This window comes from Dipodomys spectabilis, unplaced genomic scaffold (assembly GCF_019054845.1).
Source record: "Dipodomys spectabilis isolate Male_0828 unplaced genomic scaffold, ASM1905484v1 ptg000009l, whole genome shotgun sequence".
NCBI classification, from domain to species: Eukaryota; Metazoa; Chordata; class Mammalia; order Rodentia; family Heteromyidae; genus Dipodomys; species Dipodomys spectabilis.
In genome coordinates this window covers 28,221,568-28,243,667 of record NW_024870686.1, presented here as the reverse complement: position 1 = coordinate 28,243,667, position 22,100 = coordinate 28,221,568, and positions in this window count along the sequence as shown.

Here is a 22,100-nt window from a genome sequence, read left to right as displayed (position 1 = left end):
AAGACAAAGATGTCTAGAATTCCAATGCCTTGCTTAGTCAAGTACCTTACTCAAATATTTCACACGTAATATACCTCTAACAACTATTGAAGGAAGTGAAAATGAATAAATGGAATTGGCATGAAGAAGAAGAAAAAGGAGGGGGAGGAGGGAGGAGGGGGAAGGGGGAGGGGGAGAGGAGGGGGGAGGAGAAGGAGAGGAGGGGGGGAGGGGGAGGAGGAGGAGGAGGAGGAGGAGGAGGAGGAGGAGGAGGAGGAGGAGGAGGAGGAGGAGGAGGAGGAGGAGGAGGAGGAGGAGGAGGAGGAGGAGGAGGAGGAGGAGGAGGAGGAGGAGGAGGAGGAGGAGGAGGAGGAGGAGGAGGAGGAGGAGGAGGAGGAGGAGGAGGAGGAGGAGGAGGAGGAGGAGGAGGAGGAGGAGGAGGAGGAGGAGGAGGAGGAGGAGGAGGAGGAGGAGGAGGAGGAGGACGACGACGACGACGACGACGACGACGACGACGACGACTTAGTAAATGTGTACCAAACTATGTCTTCTATTTTGTAATACCTCGATTTAGCAGTTTCTTGTAGAGTACCTACCACAAACCGGGCACTATGTTAATTGCAGGAGATAAACAGAAACAAGGCAGACTCTTGTATCCCAAAATAACCTCAGATTCCTGCAGTGAAGAGGCAGATATAATTGAAGATACAGTTATAATAATTCATCCCAATGGTGTCAGAAGCAAAGTTTAAGATTCTAAGAAGGGTGCAGAACATAATCTAAAAGAGAGAGAACCATTATGTAAGAAGAATTTTGAATTATAGTCTACAAGTAAGTTTGAGCTGAGAGAACATGTACGAATAAATTATTATAGGTAAGAAAAAACATAGGAAACAACGTAAGATTGGGATATTCCTTCTATGAATATTTAATTTTATCCTCTAATGGATATAATTTAATTACTATATGATTTAGGGATAATTAGGATTTGACTGGAATCTGCAAACTCCCTGTTCTGTGTGACCTGTCATCATAAAGCCCAGAACAAGACAGAAAAATTTAAGGAGAAATGATTGTCCTTCTAACATCCCTCACAGCATGGGACCAAATAAAATCCCATTTGCAGAAATCCTTGAGCAGAGATTGTGTGCCCGTTAAAACTACATCTTAAAGCCCCTTTCCTCTTCCATCATGTCTTGCCCTCAGTGCCATCCATTTAACCTGGAAGAGTAGAGTGTGATGAGAAAGGCTTCTACTGTTCACTTTCGTGTGCTGCTCGGTCTCCAACTCTGCCTTATTGAAAAAGAACAGCCCAAACAGCTTTCATGTGGGAGTTTCCATGGCATTAATGGTAGGGCCATGCCACTCTTAACCATTAGGTCTGAGGGAGCCAAGGATCAGAAGAGGCTACTTTGATGGGAAATCCTGAGTCCTCTTCTATAACTCTCACCATGTACAGTTAAAGACAAGAAGCTCTGCACACTACAATAACGACCACTCTGCTATCAATTTACCAAGGCGAAATGAAATTTTACCAAGGTGAAAGCTCTTTCTTACCAATTACACCTTTAAGTACCAACATTACTCTCTCTCACTCTTAGAAAAAAAATTACTAAGATGTCTAAGTGCAGGATTAGCACTTCTTCCTGAGAGGCCAGAGTTCCCACAAATCTATGCCTCCTTCAGTCATTTAAGATTAAATAGAATCCTTTAGAAAGACTCACCTTTACACACAAGTCTTTAATTCCTGCTTAGAGTTATATCAGTTAACCCACTTGGTTTATAAATTTCAACATTCTCTCAGAAACATTAAAAGATGAATTTTAATTGGATTAGATTTTAAAGAAGCTTCTGTTATCTTTAATTGTACAAAGCAGTACTCGATCAGTGTTACTCCATTCAACATTCTTACCTCCCTTCGACCTATCCCTTTCCTTATTTTTCTTAAGTTTGTGGTACATACAATGAATTCTCAACTGCATTCTTCCCCTCTACTCACTTTGTCTACCACTCTTCCCTTGGCCCTCTCCTCATGGATACACCCATTTCCTGGTGCTTCTTTTGGGGGGCTTTGACTTCATCTTTCTAAAAAATTATACTATTTGAGCTCTCCATGAATTCTATCCTGAATTCTATCATGAATTCTATCTATTGATAACCATTTGCATACCCCCCCAATATGTTTAGATTAGATTAGATCAGACTTTTAAACCAACCATTCAAAACAATGAAAGGGAACTCAAAAATTAACCTTAAAAAAACAAACAAAAAATTGACAAATGGATAAATGAGTCAAAAAGGCAATTCTTGAAAGAAGTACAAATGGTCAAAAACTACAAGAAGATATTAAACATCCCTAACCAGGAAGGAATACAAATCAAATTGATAGTCTCTTAATGTAATCCTTGGTGACTTCGAGTTATCTCACTCTAGTTAGAAGGGCTATCATCAAGAACACAACCACAAATGTTGGCATTGATACAGAGAATAAAACACATTTATATACTGATGTAGGGATGGAAATTAGTGCAATCACTATGGAAATCAGTTTGGAGGTTACTCGTTTAAACTAAATAGAAGCTACCTTACAATTTAGCTATTGGGCATTTATCCTTTCTTGGGCATTGATCCACAGAATGAAAGTTTACAGACAACCGAGGCATTTGTACGCTTATGTTTATTGCAGCTCTTTTCATAATTCTAAGCAATGAAAATAGCCCAGATGCATTGCAACTGATGAATATATACAGAATACATATATATATATATGTATATATATATATATATATATATATATATATATATATATATAAACTGGATATTCTAAGGCTGTAAAAAGAATTAAATAATTCCAGGAAATAGATGAAATCAGAAATCATTGAGAACATTAAACCAAATTCAGATAGACAAAGATCACATGCTTTCTGTCATATGTGGATTCTTTTCCACACAGATATCCATGGATACAAACAGCAAAGGAGAGGAGGAGAAATATGATTGAAGTTGTGGGACTGGTCATTAGATGGGCAGACATAAATTGCACCCATGTAGGAAGACAATATAAGGTTACTCACCAACAGCTGTTGAATAATGGGTGTAGGGAGATGTGGAAAGAGAAATGGAGGAGGTGAATTGGATTAAAAGGTTACAGGCACGTATGGAATAACTCGTTGAAATCTGTTTATACAGTTCCTATGTGCAATCTGTCAATTAGTCCATCCAAATATCTGTATCATTTGCAAATTTTAATTTTTAATATCTAGATATTTTCTTATTCTTTTCAAATCTGGTCTTTAAATACTGTTTTATTCTCATTTTATATCTTGCATATTATAGTTTTGTCTGATTTTTATATAATATTTATGCCTTATTTATTTGGCTACATGATATAGTTTTCATGATATATGCCTTTTGTTCATGGGAGATTCCTTTTGTCTATTTTCTTTTCTACAACATCTACCTTTTGAATCTTTGTGACCTGGATTGAAGGTGGACCTGTCAAAATTAATTTTGCATTTGTTTTGCCCATGGTCTAACCCTCCTTCTCTCTGAGGATTCCCTTATGTGTTCTCTATTCACTGTTCTATTTTCTGAATGACAGTAATATTTACTCACAACACAAACTGGTGAGAGCATATCTGTGATACTGAAATTTGGAGATCTGAGGATAAGAAAGGCATGATTCCACTACCTTCCTACAGAAAACATGTTTCACAAGACTTTTCTCATTTTATAGCTAGGACTCAATAATAATTCCTCTCAAATATGACTTGATAGTTGATGGCTATCGGTGGCTAACAACTTTTTACTGAAAGCATTGAGCTGGATATTTTAGTACATTCTGTTTAGGTTGAGAAATGCATATCATTAATAAAATAGAAATGTAATCATTTGAATGTTAATAGATATAAAATATTTTTTGTAAATATTAAAAATTTGATCACAATTTTGCAGCTACTGGGAGTTTCCCTTGCCTGCTACTAGATTTCATCATTCCTCTTCTTCTACTCCATTAATTCAGTTAAAAAAGGCAAGAATACTTAATTTCAAAATCCTTATTTCCTAAAAGTAAATTGGAAGGCATACAAACAAACAAACATCATAGGAGCTGGGCACTGGTGTCTCACCAGCCTGTAATCCTAGCTACTCGGGAGTCTGAGATCTGAAGATTGTGGTTTGATATCCAGCCAGTGCATGATAGTCTTACCTCCAATTAACCATCACCCAAAACCCCAAAGTGGAGCTGTGGGTCAAAGTGGTAGAATGCTAGCATTGAGTACAAAAGCTCAGGAACAGTGCTCAACCCTGAGTTCAAGCCTCGTGACCAACATAAAACAAACAAACAAAAAACATTATGAAATAAGTGGCAGAACAAAGTGCAAAAGTTGCTGGGGACTTTTCCTGACCATCCATTCAATGGCTTCTTTCTCATTGAAATATTTTATGAGACCTCAAAATCTTTCTCTAAAATTAAAGTTTTGATTGATATACAAAAATGCACAAAATTACACAAAAGACCATAGTTCCAGGGAGTACATTAGGAATATTCTTCCTATTTTTAGTACACACTAAATATTTTTAGCATTTTACCTATACATTTATATTCAGAATAATATAATATTTATATAATTAATACACATTAACATATTTAAAATATTGAAATATCCTTCAATACATATTAAATATTCTAACATTTTAATATTTCATTAAATATTTTAATATTTAATGTATTTCAGTGTTTACTATTTTGATCCAATAACTGACATTGGATCAAAACCAAAGATAATTTTTGTTACTTTCAATTGTAAGTATCGAAAAAATACAGTCCATGGATAATGCTTTATGTATTTTGGAAAGATTTCAGAACTGGCTCGTAAATAGAGTGGCTAAATACACCTTTGAGGTATATTGTAGAGGAAACATAGAAGCTATCCCCATTTAATCCTTTTGAAGTTTTATTTTGAGAAGGATTTGTTTGGCTTGTGTGAAATCAGGACACAGTGGAGAAGAGTGTAATAACGACTTTCAAATAAGTAAAAGGAATGGTGCTTTCTCGCATTGCCATCTCTGCTTAGTGTCAATGAAGATTCAGGCTCAGCAGTATAAAAGTAATTGTCTCTTTAAGAGCTAAATCTTATTTGTGCACAACATTAGCCAGAGCCCCAAGGCAACCATGAAGACGTTTTCAAAGTATTGCTTGGAGTTTGTCAGTGATTCTCATTGACATTAATGGGAGTTCTCTGGGCATCTTGACTGTCTCTGCTTGGCAGTGTGTACGTGAGGGTTGCAGCAAGAGTGGTTTTTGCAGGCTTTTAACTGATTGTATCAAGAAATACTTTCGACTACATGTGGGGCTGAAAATGTTGAAATAACTGGGTGAATCAGCTATTAAATGTAGGTACCCATATTAATCAAATTGCTTATTTCCATTTGATGGAAACTATTTTCTTCTTTTTATTGTATGGCTATTTATTTCATTTTATTTTATTATGATCTTTAAGTAGTTGGACCCAAAGCTTTCAATTCAACACATCAGTTTATGTGTGACATGCATCCTGGTCATTGCCATTGTTTCCGGCATTCTCCTTCATCTGTCTCAACCCCAATCACGAACTAGTTCCATGTTCACATATGTACATTGACTGTATTTGCTGATTCTTCCTCTCTTCATTCATCTGTCCCTCTTCCCTTTGACCTTCCCCCACTTTGAAAAAAATCATATTTCAGCTCTCTGGGATTCATTTTGAGAAACTATAGGTTAGTTATGCAGAAGAGTTACACTGTTGAGAACTTCCCTTTGAGTATACCATAGATTAGTCAATTTGTTTATGTATATATGCATATGTCCCTTTATATATTTTTGTTTATATATGTTTATAATTTAGATTAACTTCCACATTTGTGAGAAAATATGTGTCATTTGTCTATCTGAGTATTATTTACTTTACTTAACATTCTTGAGCACTTGTTGCAAAGATTACAAGCCAAGATACAGTTAAGACATTTGAACACGCATGTTTATTCCTACAATATTCATCATTGCCAAATTATACAAACTGCCAAATTATACAATGGATGAGTAGAACAAGAAAGTGTAATATATTTTATATATTACATGAGTAAAATTATGCATATAAATATTAATATATCATCACTACATTTGAAGTAGATGATCTGGAAAAATTATTTTCCAAGTTGTTTAAATGGATGTTTACAGTGCATTTCAATTTGCAAACTTCTAAAAGTACTCATCTATCTAGTTGTATCATGTAAACTGGGTATGCCCACCAAACTGATCCTTGATATTAGTTACATATTAAGTTATTTACATGGCAAGCACTTTACTAGAGACTAAGAATATATTATGAATGATTGGAGTATAGTAGTACTTCTGGTAACATAATAAATGGGCAAAGATCATAGGTGAATTCAACTCCTTAGAGATGGTATTTTTATCATTAACAAACAAAATGTCCTGCTGCTCTATGGTTGATTTATCTCTGATTCTGCATTCCTTGCTGAGTGTTGACTCTGGAATCATCCATGACTGACTGGCTCAACAGGTATGTACATATGACCATATAAGATGATGGTAAGCGAAATAAACTCAATGACATGGACACCAGAGGATTTTCTTTGATGCTGTTGTTTTAAATGTGAGCTTTTGTTTCTTTTGTGTCTTCTTCCCCCTACTGTTTATCCTCTGTTGTTATTGTGTTTGATTATGGTACTCTGGATTGTATATATGTTTATTTGAACTAGGGAAGGGAAAGTGAACAGAATAGTGAGACAAAGGACAAGGGAAGAACCAATGCAAAAGCAGTGTACACAAAACAATATGTTGAAAATGATCTGTACAACTTGGGGGGTGTGGGGAAGGGAACATAGGAGAAAATTGAGGGAAGGGGTAGCAAGGTTAACAAGAAATGTACTCATTACCTTACTTATGTAACTGAAACCCCTCTGTCCATCTCCTTGACAGTAAAACACATACACACACACACACACACACACACACACACACACACACAAACCAAAAAAAGGATTTTCATGTCATACACAGATGTGCTCTTAAAACATTACTTTCTTTTTGTTCTGTCTTTCTTTTGGTAGGAGACACAGATATTGTCAGCCTTGAATTATCTTTTCACTTTTTCTTATTGACAACCTTTGCAGATATCACATGCATTATTTTGAACTTGTACACAAAAGCAAAACTCTCTTTCTTTAACTATGTTGTATACGTGAAAAGTTACATTCTCCCTGAAATGGCAAAAAGGAACAATTTTGTCTCTCATGCATCAACTTAATAACATTTGAAAGTGCTTCAGATATTTTGTTGATGAAATACTGTTTTCACCTAATTTTGTGAGTGAAAATTCAGAAAAATGCCCTTTGATATTGTCTATGAAGCAAGGATAGGAGGTCAGTTACTGTGGTACAAATAGCTAGAATTAAAAAAAATAGTATCAGATTTTTGACATAGTCGTGAGGAAGATGAATTGACCAGAAAATTGATAGCGATTACGGGTGAGCATTAGGGTCTACTTGATATTGGATATCATAAATCTTGTCAGCTATCCAGGCTCTCAGAACACTTCAACGATACTATTCTTTGGCTACTGAAAAGTGTAAACATCCAGACACACTGTAGTTTTTCTTAGATGAGAACAGAAGCTTTCCTTCTGGAACAGCAATGTGTTTTGCCTGTCCCTTCTTGATGAAGAGTAATATGTGACCATTTGCCTTTCAGGGATGATTTTTACTTATAGTTTCCTCTAAATAAACTGATCAGCACTCACATATCTGCCCTTGTTGTAAAATAGGTTGCTTTTACTCTCATCCTTCTTTGTCTGCTCCTCAATTAAAGCTTCTTAATTTAAATGCAAAATTTAAATTATCTCCATTTTCATCACTTTTGTTCTTTTTCCTATTAGCACATATTATTTGTACAAAGGCTGCCTGTGGTAGTTTACATGGTATATATTGTACAATGAATGGAGTAACTACCTTTATTGTTTTATCTTTTCTAAATGCCCCTAAGTGGATTCTGTAGCTTGGCCATTATGAACAATGGTAAATGTCTCTATTTTATTTTGGCTCACTTGCTTTTGAATACACACCCAGGTGTGGAATATCAGGATCATATAGTAGTTAACGTTTAATCTTTGAGGAAATTCCATACTAATTTCCTAACTGATTACACTGGTTTACATTCAAACCAATATTATATAAGGGTTCATTTCTCTCCATATTCTTATCAGCATGTATTACTTTTGTTCTTGTTAATGTACATTTTCATTACAGTAGAATGAATTCTCAATATCATTTTAATTTTATGTCCTTTATGGACAAAAATGTTGTGCATTTCTTCAAGTACTTATTGGCCATTTGAACTTCTTTTGATAACTGTTTTTAGGTTTTCCCATTAACTAATTGTGCAGATTTTTTTGTGCATGAGTTTATTTTTTGAGCTTCTGTTATGTTCTGGCTATTAACTGTTTGTTGGATGTATAACTGGAAAAGATTTTTCTCCCATTCTGTAGGCAGTCTCTTCATTCCAGTGATTTTACATATAGGTTCTAATCATCTCTTAATATGATGCTATTAAAATGTAAAAAATGTCATGATTCTCTAAGACTCTTTCAAGGCTAAAACTTTCCATACATTGTTGCTGATCCTAATAACATATAATAATAAATACACAATTACACTTAACTTCAATCAAACTTGATCAACTTTCAGATAGAAATAGAATGATGATAAAAATCAGATGTTATTGAAGGGTAGGAGTTCACGGTTGTTGAAATGATTTTTTGAAGCTTTGTGGAACAAAATTTGCAAGTTCTGGGAGGTGCAGCATTCCATAATGAGTTTACTCTGTTTTCATTTCAGCCATGGTTGTAGGCATTACGCTATGTTCTTCTTGAAAGCCAAATATTTATATGAATGTCTTTGTAGACCAGGCCTGTGCTTTCTCTAGCAAAGTACCCAGGTGTGATTGGCTTCTTTTTCAATGCATTCTAAACTTTGATCAGTCTCTGTCCAACAAAAGAAGATCAGGGTCCTGAATAAGCCATCTCACTTAGAGAAACTCTTCAAAAAGAAAAGGGACAAAATCCATTTGCCCTTTATAGGAAAACACATTATCTAAATGATGATCTGTCTCCGACTGAGCTTGGAGGGGGGACAATCAAGCTCCAGCCTGGCAGGTATTTGATAGACTTCACATTACAGAAGGGACAGTTTTTCCTCCATTGTTACCCTTGCACTGTGTCATGAGTAATGATGAACAATGTGCAGCGACTAGAGAAAGAGATGAAAGGCAGTGTGCTAAAAGATGGGGCAGCTCAGTCCTTCATCATTTTGCGTGAGCACCTGCTTTGTGAGGGACAGATCATTGTCTACCAACAGGAAATAGAATGTGGAGACAGGAGGAAAATTCATTAAAATAAACTGTGCATAATATTACGTGGATTCGTTGTCATCAGTGGGGCAGGGAGCTTTCTGGTCATGTATTTTAAAGTACTTGGCTCTTTGACTGGTACAGGATTAAACAAGATAATGCATGTGTAGCACAGTGTGATTTCCCATGCTTAAAAGTGTTCCCATCCCAATGTTCATAATCCATGATGTAATAATTCATAAACCAATGTTCCCAGATTTTTAGAAGGTTTTAAGAAAATTAAAGCTATTATTTTAAAAAATTCCATTTCACTACAGCGTTGGATTCTCTCAAACTATATAGTAATTAACAATGTCTCCAACTAGACATTTTTCTAAACAAGGCTTGTAAATGGCTAAGAGGTCAATGAAAAAGACTGCTAAACATCACAAACCATATGGGAAATGCAAACTTCAAAGACCAGCAGGTATTATCTTGTATCTGTTAAAATGACTATGATCCAAAAGACAATCAGTGGCAAACATGTAGAGAAAAGGAAGCACTTGTGCATTGTTTGTGGGAGTGTAAGTTATCAACAACGTAGAAAACAGTTGGCAGATTCCTCAGGAGCCTATAAACTAAACCATGATTTGATCAAACAAGTTATAAGAATTGAAATCAGCATATACAGGGGACATAATTCCCACATGCATTGCAGCACTATTTACAACAGACACGATATGAAAACCATCTAAATTTCCATCCATAGTTGAATTGACCAAGAAATTGTAGAATATATGGACAATAGACACTTTGAGCTTCAAGAAAAGAAGATGTTCTTATCCTTTATGAAAGCATAAATAAAATGTGGGAGCCATTATGGTAAATAGTCTAGTTGTGGAGGTGGGACAGAATGGATGGTAGGGGAAAAACGAAGGAGGCAACAATGCTTGATAAGAAATGTACTCATTACCTTGCTCATGTAACTGTAACACCTCTATACAGCATTTTCACAATAAAAAACTTATTAAAAAATAAGCAGACAACAGAAGACAAATACTCTGTGGCCTTGAGCTGATACGTGAATTCTGAAGAAAAACACAGAAGCAAGTGGGAAATGCAAATTGCCATTGGCTGGGGTACAGAGAATGGATAATTGTTGGCTAACAGATACAAAATGTAGGTGAAGAGGAACAAGCTCAACTAATTTCTTGTGCATCATGATTAGAGTTAATAGCAATATATTTTAAATTTAACAAATTTAAATATATATAACACTATATATCTATAACTATATCTATATCTATATTTATATTTTTATCTCTATCTATCTATCTCTATTTAGGGCTCAGTATCTAATAAGCAAATTCCATATGGAGGGGCTGACATTAATTAATCTTTATTTTGGTACGTTGGGCTTTCTTCTATGAGAAGAATTGTGTGATTTCTCAGTGCTATTACTGACAAGGTGTGGAAGATTTGTTGATTTTATTGTGATGTAAATCATAATAAAATTATCAAATCATAATAAAATAATAATAAAAAGTTCATCTTCTCTTCCATATTCCAGAAAATCTCTTTTGAGTGTTAACCAACATTTAAATTTAAATCTTTTCATTTCTTGTTATTATTTTTGTAATGTATCAAGACGACAGATTCCTTTTACTGTGTGGCTAGCTTTAAATCTCTTGGAAATATTATTCAGACTTTAAATTCTATGGAAAATGGAGATAATATAAATTAGATGCCACATGTTTGTTTATCAGATATTTTGTAATGATCAGAGGACAATGGAAAGAAAAAAAATCTATCCTTGTAAAGAATCTCAAAAGACCACACTGGCCTATCCTATTTAAGATGACTTCTAACTTATTTACACATTCCTACATATGATCAGAGCCAAATCTAAAACCTAACACAGGATCTACTGATTTACTAATCAGTTAAACCTAAGAAGAAAGACATGACCATACTACAATTACCAAAATTTACAATAAAGCCAACAATAGCGTTTGATCAAGTATGTGAAAACTGTGATTTTTTTCCTGGGCACTTCTAGAATTATATTTTATTTCTATATTCTACATAAGTGTACACATATAACTAATAAATAAAGTCAAAGACAATAAGTAATGTTAATTTTAACAGCAGAAAACAAGTAAATTCTAAACAATCTGTACTATGTTTAGATAGATATCTACCATTGGGTCTAATAAAAACAAAAACAATGAAAATTCCAAAATATCATTCTCTGAATATGATGTTCATTGTATTACCAGTTAATTCTATAGGTGCAGTTGGGATGGTATGATCAAAAGAAGTAGGGTGTAAATTCTGATAGGATGGAGTCCAGAAGTTTCATTTATATACCAGAATTGAAAAAGAAAGAGAAGTCTGATTTCACTACAGTATATATTAATGATTTTGGTAATTTAAGGTAATAGTTCTTGAAATTCTTTTAAGCAAGACAAAATTTATAATGGTATCTGTAGAAGAGGTGGGCAGTAAATAATAAGAGGTAATGCTTAATGCATACTTATTTTATGGAAGGCTTCTTGCTTTACCCTAACGTCTGGAGGAATATCACCTTTCCTCTTTCAGATAATTTTCAGCTCTGAATTAGCCCATCATCTTTTGTAATTATTAGTATTTTGAAAAGTTTGTTTTTCTGTTTTATTTACTGCTGTTCCCTATGTCTCCAAATAACTAAACAATAAAAAAGGCAGCATAAAGCTTTCAAAACTGAAATCAGAAAAGAACAAAGACATAAATTTCATTTTAGTGTGTTATAATGTTCATATATTATAGTACCATTTCCCGTGGAAGGTTAATACAAAACACCATTCATAGAAAGGCATACTGTGATTTACATATGAGTATGCACACTAGAACTGTTTTATTCCAGTTTCTTAAACTGAAATGTCATCCTAGATAGCTCAAGCATGGTTGTACCTGGTTGGCACTTAGATGGGAGAAAGTTCAAGATTCTTCAAGGTTTACTCAGCTAATAAATTGTAGAATGAGAAGTTGAATCCAGGAAACTTGGATTCCAAGCCCATTTTCTTATCTAATAAATCATGGCACTTTACTGAAAAGACTATAAGCTTATAAACTAAAATTACTAAATAGATACAGGCTTTTTAAAATCATGAATAATTATTGGACGTTTTTATTTGTTGAGGGCTGCTTCCAAAAATGCAGTGGTTATAATTATTTGATCCTTTTTCATACATAGGAAAGAAGAACATTAGAACAATGTATCTAAAGCAACATGAACTTTTCTAGTTCTTGAAAGGCCATCTTAAGAATGGGTGAACTTTTAACTTTTTTTCTGGAATCTATTTCCAACTCAAGGTTTTATATTTGAGACAATAACAAATTAAACTGAGATTGAAAATAAAGAAGTTACTTTTAGTTATTTAAAGCAAGTAATTAGTTATGTCTTAAACTGGACTCTAGCAGCACGAAAGACAGTGGTACAGACTTGGTGTATGAAGTAACACAGTATATTAAGTTCATCAACTTCCATTTGTTAGGAAATGGAAAGACTTGAAAAAATTATACTAAGTGAAGTAAGCCAGGCCCAAAGAAACATAGGACCAATGGTTTCCCTTATTTGCAGTAACTAGTATATGTCTGAGACAAGCAGAAACGGTCAGATAAGTTGATGTTAGGCGAAATGAACCCCAAGATAAGGACTCAAATGTTTTTTTTTCTTGCTATTGTTTCTAACATATTTATAAGATATTTCTTTGTTGCTTTGTATGTCCCTCTGCTACGGTATAACCCCCGTTTTTACTATATTTGATATTGGTATAATTTGTGGAGGGGAAGGGATAAAATTGTTTGAATAGGAATACAGTTGGATCTATTGCAACAATGAGATGCACAAGATGTTATGTCGAAAAACGAATTTTACAACTTTGAGGGGAGGGATGGGAAGGGATGGGAAGGGAGGCAACAACGCTGGATAAGAAATGTACTCATTACCTTGCTCATGTAATTGTAACCCCTCTGTACGGTATTTTCACAATAAAAAAATAAAATAAAAAAATAAAAAAATCAACTTCCTATGTACTATTTTGTGGATGTTTCGCCTGCTTCTAATGTTCAGACTGACAGCTTAACAAAATACAGTTAACTAGGGAGAAAACCTATCAATTTTACAACTTGCATGGTTTTGCTTATGATGTGAAGCAAGGTAAATTAGATCAATGTATTATTGACAATTAAAAACTTTATTCCTGCTGGGCCTCGTGACACATCCTGCTTTTCCAGCACGCTGAAGACAGATGAAGGTGAATTTGAGGTCAATCTCTGCTAGCTCAACCTTAGACGGAACTTGGCTAAGCTTTCGTTCATTCTGATCCATGTTCTCTTGAAAACAAACGAACAGAGATAAAAATAACACAAATGCTGTTTTTATATTCCTTATTTACATAAAAATGTCCCCAAATACTAGCATAAAAATGTTTTGGTAGAAAACTTCTAAAACCCTAAAGCAAGCTGAGCAAGGTGTGGTATAGAGGGTATGAGAAAGGATCGGATTTGTGGGAGGAGACAGAAGCCAATGGCAAGAGGATCAATAGAAACAATATACGGATGACATAAATTAGATCTCCAGACGAATTTTTTTCTTAACTCAGTTTGCTTATTGATATCATTCAGATTCAAGATTTTCTAGCCATACTTATGCACAATGTTTCTATTTATAAATAATTCAGTTTTAGAAGCCAAACTATAATTGTCTGAAAAATCACTTCACGAAAAGTTTCACAACCTTGCACAGATAATTTGCCTACCTGTGCTTTTGATAGATTGCCATGCATAGGAAAATTTGAAGACAAAACCCATAAAAGAACAGCAGCTCATTTACATCAAGGCTCTCAATTGTTCAAGTCAATTTTCTTTTGCCTTTTGGCAAATGTTCTTCATCCGCTTCACTTGTAGGGTGTGTTTCTATTGGCTACGAGACTATCGTAACAGCTGAAGATGCAGCATGGGTCCAAAGACTAATAATAGCAAGGCTAAAACAAATCACTTTTATTACATGGAGTAAGGCAAAAACATCTTACTAATGGATAACAAAGAGGGTAAGAACATGACACAAATGTTGGCTTAAACTGAATATAGTGAACGCTACTAGCTTGTTAATGTCTATGTGCACCAGATTGCAAATATCAGACTTCGTGTGTGGGTTTTTTTTTTTAATGCTCAGAACGGATGTTTGAAAATAGTTTCATTTAACTTATAGAACTCATAATGTTTAGGTTCATAAGCCATAGTTCATAAGTTCATACGAGAGATCTTGTTTTGTGTTTTTTCCCATATATTATCTCTGAATATGTCCTCTCACTTAGAAGTTAGTATTGATTAGAAAATCAAAACCTAGGTTTAGACATGTGCTCAAAAATAATCCCAGAAGCTCAGACAATGCCTGTCGGAGTATAAACAATCTTTCTTGAGATCATTTATGTACACAGACATAAAAGTGTACTTAGTAGATGAAATTACAGCTTTTACAACAGTGCAATCAAACATCACATCTATTATATTTGCTGTCTACATTGCTGGGTGTTTTGTAAATCAATCTGAAGAAATGTAGGTAGCTAGTTGCTTCGTTTCCACCTGCTGATACAAACTGTAAAGCAGCAGCCACTAAAGACAGATAAAAGTCTTTCATATCAGAAAGTGATGTGACAGATTTTCCTATTTCGAGTTACCTTGGCTAGGATAAAAAAATTACATGTGCTTTGTGATTATTGGACATTATTTCTTTGGAATGTAAACTTTCCCAGTGATGAGAATCAACATTAATATTTTACTATTTAGACCAAGATGGCTTTCTTCTGCTAATAGGGAAATAAATTGGTTAAAAAAGTGTTCATGATGATTGGAAAATATAATTTCAAATGATAACTTCTACCAAATTCAAGTTTAGATTGGTTTAAATGGCATATGATTCCTACATTTCAGTGAAAAGAAGTAGATTTTCATACTTTAATCTATGCGATTTTATAGTTTGTCATTTACTGAATGTTTGGAAATTTTTAAAAGAAATAACTCTTGTCGTTATAAAGCAGAGGAAATATAGTAAGCGGCTTCAGACGATTTTTCTAAATTAGCTTTAGGAGCTTACCATAAGATACAAGCCAGGTGCTCACTTGGAGGACTTAGGGCACACCATTAAGGAATGTGTGGTGAGGCGGGGGAAGTATGATATTATTTCCTACTGATTCTTCGGTTCTGAAATGTCCTCCAAACTCAGTTAGTAATGGTTTTGTCACCAGCCAATGCAACGATTAGGATCTGGAGGAAACTTTACAAAGTCGGATATACTTGAAGAAAGATAGGTCACTGGGATGTGCTACTTTTTCAAATTAGTATCTATTAATCATACATGATAGTGGGTTTCCTTATGGTTATGTATGTTTATATTGCTATAAATATATGCATATTATATATTTTAATACACACATAATATGCAAATACATAACCACATATATACTAGATATAATATGCAAAGAACTCTGATCTTAGTTATAATATCCTCCCCATTGCCCTTCTATTCGCTCCTTTTCCCACCCCCACTTGTCCCTTTCCTGTCCTCTACCTATGTCCTTCTGCTTCCATGTATTTTAATTTTAGATTCTACATGTGAGAGAAAGCATATGATACTGGTCTTGCTGAGTCTGGTTTATTAGACATAAAAGGATAATCCCAAGTTCTGCCATCAGAATTTTGTTCTAGATGAATGAATAATACTATTTTGTGCTTGTATACAGCATCAAAAATCACTCATCCACTGATGGTCATCTAAGCTGATTCTGCAACTCGGCTATTGTGATTAGCAGCATGACAAACATTGGGGAAAGGATATCTCTGTTGTATGCTAACGTGGATTTCTTTGGAGATATGCCCAGGAGTGTTACAGCTGCATCATATGGCAGTCTTGTGTCAAGCATTTCCACAGTGGATGCACTGTCATACTCACTTACAATGTGGAATGCTGCCTTCCTTACCTTCACTTGCATCCAACCCAACTTTAGCATTTTTTATGGTAGTCATTTTGAATGGGATGAAATGCAATCTCAACTTTCAGACGAGAACTCCAGTAGTTTAAGAAATAATGTGAGATGCTACTATATTACTTCAACTTTATCAGATGCTTACAAAGAAATATAACAATGGTACTGTTGAAAGACTCCAAAAGAAAAACATTAATAGTTTTATTTTACATTTAAACATTTTAGGTAAATATATTATTGGAAGCAAACTGTCTGTGCTATGACTGATAAAAGCAACTCTTGTTTCCTTCTGTAATTTGCTTTTTGTCTCATTGTTAATTTACCCAATTTGAGAACGCCATTTATACATTTCCCAGAGATTTCCGTAAAATTCCATTGTTTCATTTAAACTTAAATCTAAGTATTTTTCCTACCTAAATAAACATAAATTGTTTAACTATTGAACCTAGAAATTTTCTACAATACACTCACAAAATTTAGAATACGTGTCCTTTGAGAACAATAATGGTTTCCAAGACAAGAAAAGTTGAGAGACCCACTTTGGTAAAACTACTTAATGTAATTTAATTTTGTGAATATACTAGTATATTTTAACCCACAATGATAAACTACTCTGCTAACAGAAAATAAAACAAAAAAATTAGGAGGACTAAAAGGGAAATTATGAGTATTTTTTGTTAAATACAATTCTCCAGAGAGTTCCAGAAATATAAAGCATGTATTTATTCTGACAGGTTCACTAGAAGCAAAAATAATGGATAGGTTTTAATTAATATAATTTTAACCTCCAATGTGTTACTTTACTTACAACGTTACTTTTACTTACAAGGTTAGACATTAGACAATTGATCATTTCTAGCGACTTGCAAAATGAGTTATGTTTGTGATTATTTCATCATGTATGTCCAAAAAGGTAAAAATTGGTTTCATATATTCAGTGGCTAACAACATAGTAACAAATAAAAACACACACTTTGAAGGCTGTGGAATGTACAAAAATGTCTCAGTGCTTAGTGTGGTCTACCACACCATATTAAATAGCCAAACAAACTGCTGGAGTCAATCAAAATTAGGCTTCCACTTCTAATGATAATCTCACAAGAATAAATGGATTCATAATAACCCATCTTTATTCTAAGCAATAGAATATAAAAGAGCCAAAAGGTGTTTGTTGAGTGAAGAAATGAATATTGCTGGGTTGAACAGAAGGGTTTAAGGATATGGATACATTTTCTTTAGTTGCATTAAAATTTGTTCCTGAGCTTTCCTTTCTGAACAAGCAACCTAAAGGCTACACAATAAGTCAATGCATTAATTTGACATCTGTCCATCACTAGACACTGAAATCCTTAGAGATCTGTCGTTGTCAGGTTACTTGGTTTTAGGAGTGAGGGTATGATATAAAGGGAGAAGGAGTCAATGCCTCAACCTTCTTTCTCTTCTCCAGTCAGATGAATGAATTTCAGATAAATGAATCTCTTTATGCTTTTTTTAAACATAAAAATTCAATAGTTTATCCTATCTATTGTTGGCTTTGACAGATAATATTTCCTCAATGGTTCCATGATGACAAGTCTGTTTTTTTTTCTTTGTGAATATCTGAAGTTCATGTTTCATGATCTATTTTAGGACTTGTTCCATGTTATAACAAGTTGAGTATTTATTTTCTTAGTTTGCTATCTATTTTTAATAATAGAAAAGATCTTAAAAGCCTTCCCTTCAGTTGAGTCATATGCATTTGTAATGCAATATTGAAAGAGACCGCCTGTGTGTTCCTCACACTCTATCTGTAGATTCCCCTGTTTAATTCAGGGGTCAAATGGAACACATCAATTCTTCATGGCTTGTTGCTATCCTGGTAGCTCCCTCAAGAAGGAATTTGTTCAAGTTTGACCATTTCCATTATATAACAAACCATCAAACCACAAATCTCGTATCACAGAATAATTTCAGCTGGGAATTGAAACATTTATGAGAGAAAAGCTGGTATGCTCAAATTAGGAGTATATTGTCAAACTATTAATACTGTTGAGTGGTATATGTTATTATACAGAATTAAGTAGCAAATGATTTTGATGTAAAGTCATTAAATAACATCAAGAGTTTTCTGAAAGGAGTAACTGCATTTCTCACTTGTAATTAAATGCTCTGAAGAATTTATGAATAAATGATTCTCAGTTACCTTTTTTGTTTAATCTTTCCAAAACTTTTTAGAATATATTCCACTGAACAAATGTTTTCTAATAGTAATCTGTAAGATGTTAGTCTTAAACTTGGTTTATCGCAGAATGAAAAATGCAACTATGAAATGTAAAATAGAAAATTACCCATTTGATAGCCATGTGGTTAAAGAAAGGTTTTTTGGTTTAAGAGAATATTCAACATATGTGGGTCAACATTTCTACAATAGTTCTGTATTCCTGAGACACATACAATACCATTTTATTTCATTTTCTCTGCTGCCTTTTAATGCATTATCAGATTGCCATTAATCTGAGTACAATTCCCATAGTGTTACTTATAAGCCTTGTGGTGATGTGGTATGACTCCTGGCAGTATGTGTTTAAGCAGAACAGCAGAATATATAAATCTTTACATGTACAAAGGGAAGCCACATACAGCAATACAATAAAACAGGACAGTATTTAATCTTTTGCTTAGATAAATAGTTTAAATATAACAGTACCCTGGAGACAAACACTGGATATTGGATAAACACCATAAGATCAACACAGGCTACAGTAAACTTAATGAAAATATTGACAGTATTTATTATTTAGTACCTCTCTCTCTCTCTCTCTCTCCCTCTCTCCCTCTCTCCCTTCCTCTCTCTCTTTCTCCCCCTCTCTCTTCTATACTAAATACTTGATTTTAAGATTCAATTAGAAGTACGGTGGAATTGGGTACTAAAGAGATAATTCTAAAGGCTATACTTTATAAATACACAACAGGATGTTCTTCCTTAAAATTCCTTTCATTTTTTTGAGTTCCATAAGTGAATAATTTTATTTACTCATGATTCCTAGGAAGAACTTTCAAAAAATAACACATTTGATGTTCAAAGTACCAAAAATGAGTTTTTCCTTAGTAAGTCTGTCCAAGAATTTGTGTCTATAAGAGCCTTTGATTCACTAATAATTGACACTAAGCACAAACATAGTCCATCATTTAAAAAGGAATATTTGGCTAAAAAAAATTCCTTTCATTTGTTTTCCCTCTGTAAAAGCAACTTTATGGCTCTTTTCTCTCTCTGCCCTTTATTTCTCGGTCTCTGTCTGTCTGTCTCTGTGTCTATCTCTCTCTTTCTTGCTTTGTTTCTCTCTCCTTCCTCTTTCTGTCTCTCTGCCTCTCTTAATGTCTTTATCTCTTTCACACACACTTCACACATGCACGTGCACATGAGTGCAAGCGTGTGCGCGCGCGCGCGCGCGCGCATACACACACACACACACACACACACACACATAAACTCCCCTCATTCTCTGACCAGTATTCGTATGTCTTTCAGGGAGAAAGAGGGTTGGAAGCCACCTTTATAAACTCACATGAATACTCACCTTCATCCTTCCCAAACCCCTTTCCTGTTTATTTCATGCCTAGCTCTCATCATATATATATTTCACTGTTGTTAGCTTTGCTTCTATGCTCATTAATTCCTGTTTGATAAAGATTTTGATTGCTTACTCACTGCTCATCCCCCTAGAGCTTACACTGGCATCTGGCATGTAATCAGTACTTAATAAACACTTGTTGAATGAGCAAATATTAACAAATTGACTTAAGCTTAATCATTTTTCCAGACATCTGAAAAATATACATGCAGTGTACATATACACACACATCTTCAAGACATTCTGAATATTAACATCTCACAGAAATATCTAATGGTAAGAGAATATAATAGGTTAATATAAATGAAAAAGGAAGATTGAGAAAAAGTCTTGATTGTAGAAAGCATGTCTCCTCAAAGAATCAGAGCAACATTAGAATAAGAAAGAAAAACATAATATCTTTAACTTGAGAACAGAATCAACATATACAAGTATACCATGGAATAGAATAAGGAATGACAAAGATATTAGTGTAGAAATATAGCAAATTTGAGCAACAACACAGAAAAGGGAGGAGGAGATTTAATGTCTTGTCAGAAAAGCAGATGATGTCCGTATGGATAAAGGTCAGTTTAAATTTCCTAGAGAAAAAAAAATGTGAGAAAACTAAGGCCAGAGCAGAAAGAATTTCAGAAAGCATAGCAATGTAAGATTGGATGATAAGAACCACTAATTGACAACTTCTTAGACAGTTTAATGACTACATGTACTTGTAAAGTTTTTCAGTAGGGATAAATTTTTGTTTTGAGGTGTATGTATGTGTGTGTGAGTGAGAGAGAGAAGATGAGAGAGAAAAATAAAGATGTATAAAGTCATTTTCCCGTATTTCTGTCTATGAAAATAAACTAGTTTATAAAATAATCCAAAAACTGGCTTCAGATTTCAGAGGAATAGTTTAAATTGAGAAGGTTTATTTGCAATGTGTTTATGATGGTTAGTTAGATCTGTCAGCCTGAGGGGTTTGAAGAATTCATAGAAAGGTTTTTAGGAATTGCGAGTGATACTAAGCACATTCATGACATCTCAGGTCTCTAGCTCATTTTGTTAGACTTCTTAGCTGACAATAGTTGGAGCCTGTTCTACCAATACAGTGTCTCTCATAGCTCTATACAGTCATGTGACACTGGAGGATGAGGACTTATATTATGAAATCTTGAGTTTTTTTTCTGTCACGGAGTGAACATCTCCCACAAACATATGTAATGAGGATATTGCTTGATTTCAATAGCCCACATTGACTTGTTCATATAAACTTGAGCTAGCATAACTTTCACGCAAGTTCAATATCTTTTAACATCACAAGCAATCATGTTTGTTTTCCTAACCATCACCTTGGCTTTGGGAGGGATAAGCTACAATGCTTGGCCTTCAGTCTAGTTCACTAGAAGCTCCTCCAAATGATGTAGGGCTTGAATGTACGATGCTCTCATTGTACTCTGTGAGGAAGTTTCTTTAACTGCTTCCATCACTTTGTACTTGTCTTCCACGAGCATCATTATGGTATCACAGAATATGTGATGTCAGCTATAATAAGAATCATCACTGAGTTTCTACCTACAACTCTTAATCTCTTTGTTTGGTTTCTAGATCAAGCATTGAATGTCACATTGCCATTAGTATCAGCAGTGGGTCTTGTGCATTTCTGGGTTCTGATGAGGGAGACTTGGGAGTGAAACAGCACAAGGGTAGACACTACAATCCAGAAACATGGCCGCTGCGGCACCGCAGCCCTCTTTCTTATAGAAGACTTTTGATTAACTAGTAATTATTCTAGAACAATGATAAAAATGGAGTAAAGCCATCACACTGACAGTGTGGCATGAACTCTGTAATTTTACCTACAAAATATTTTTTCTATTATTGGATATGATCAACATTGATACAAGGGCAGTATAATAGATCTGTTTGCACCAGTATCATCACAAACACACAAGGAATACAATGGACCCTGACATTATGATGACTATAATGTCCTGAGAGCTACAAGATTGATCGGCACTCTTGCAAACTTTTTTGACCACAGCCATACACATGGTCTAATAATGAACAGCACTTCTCTATGCATACCATGATTCAACATAACTCTGACTAGAGAAC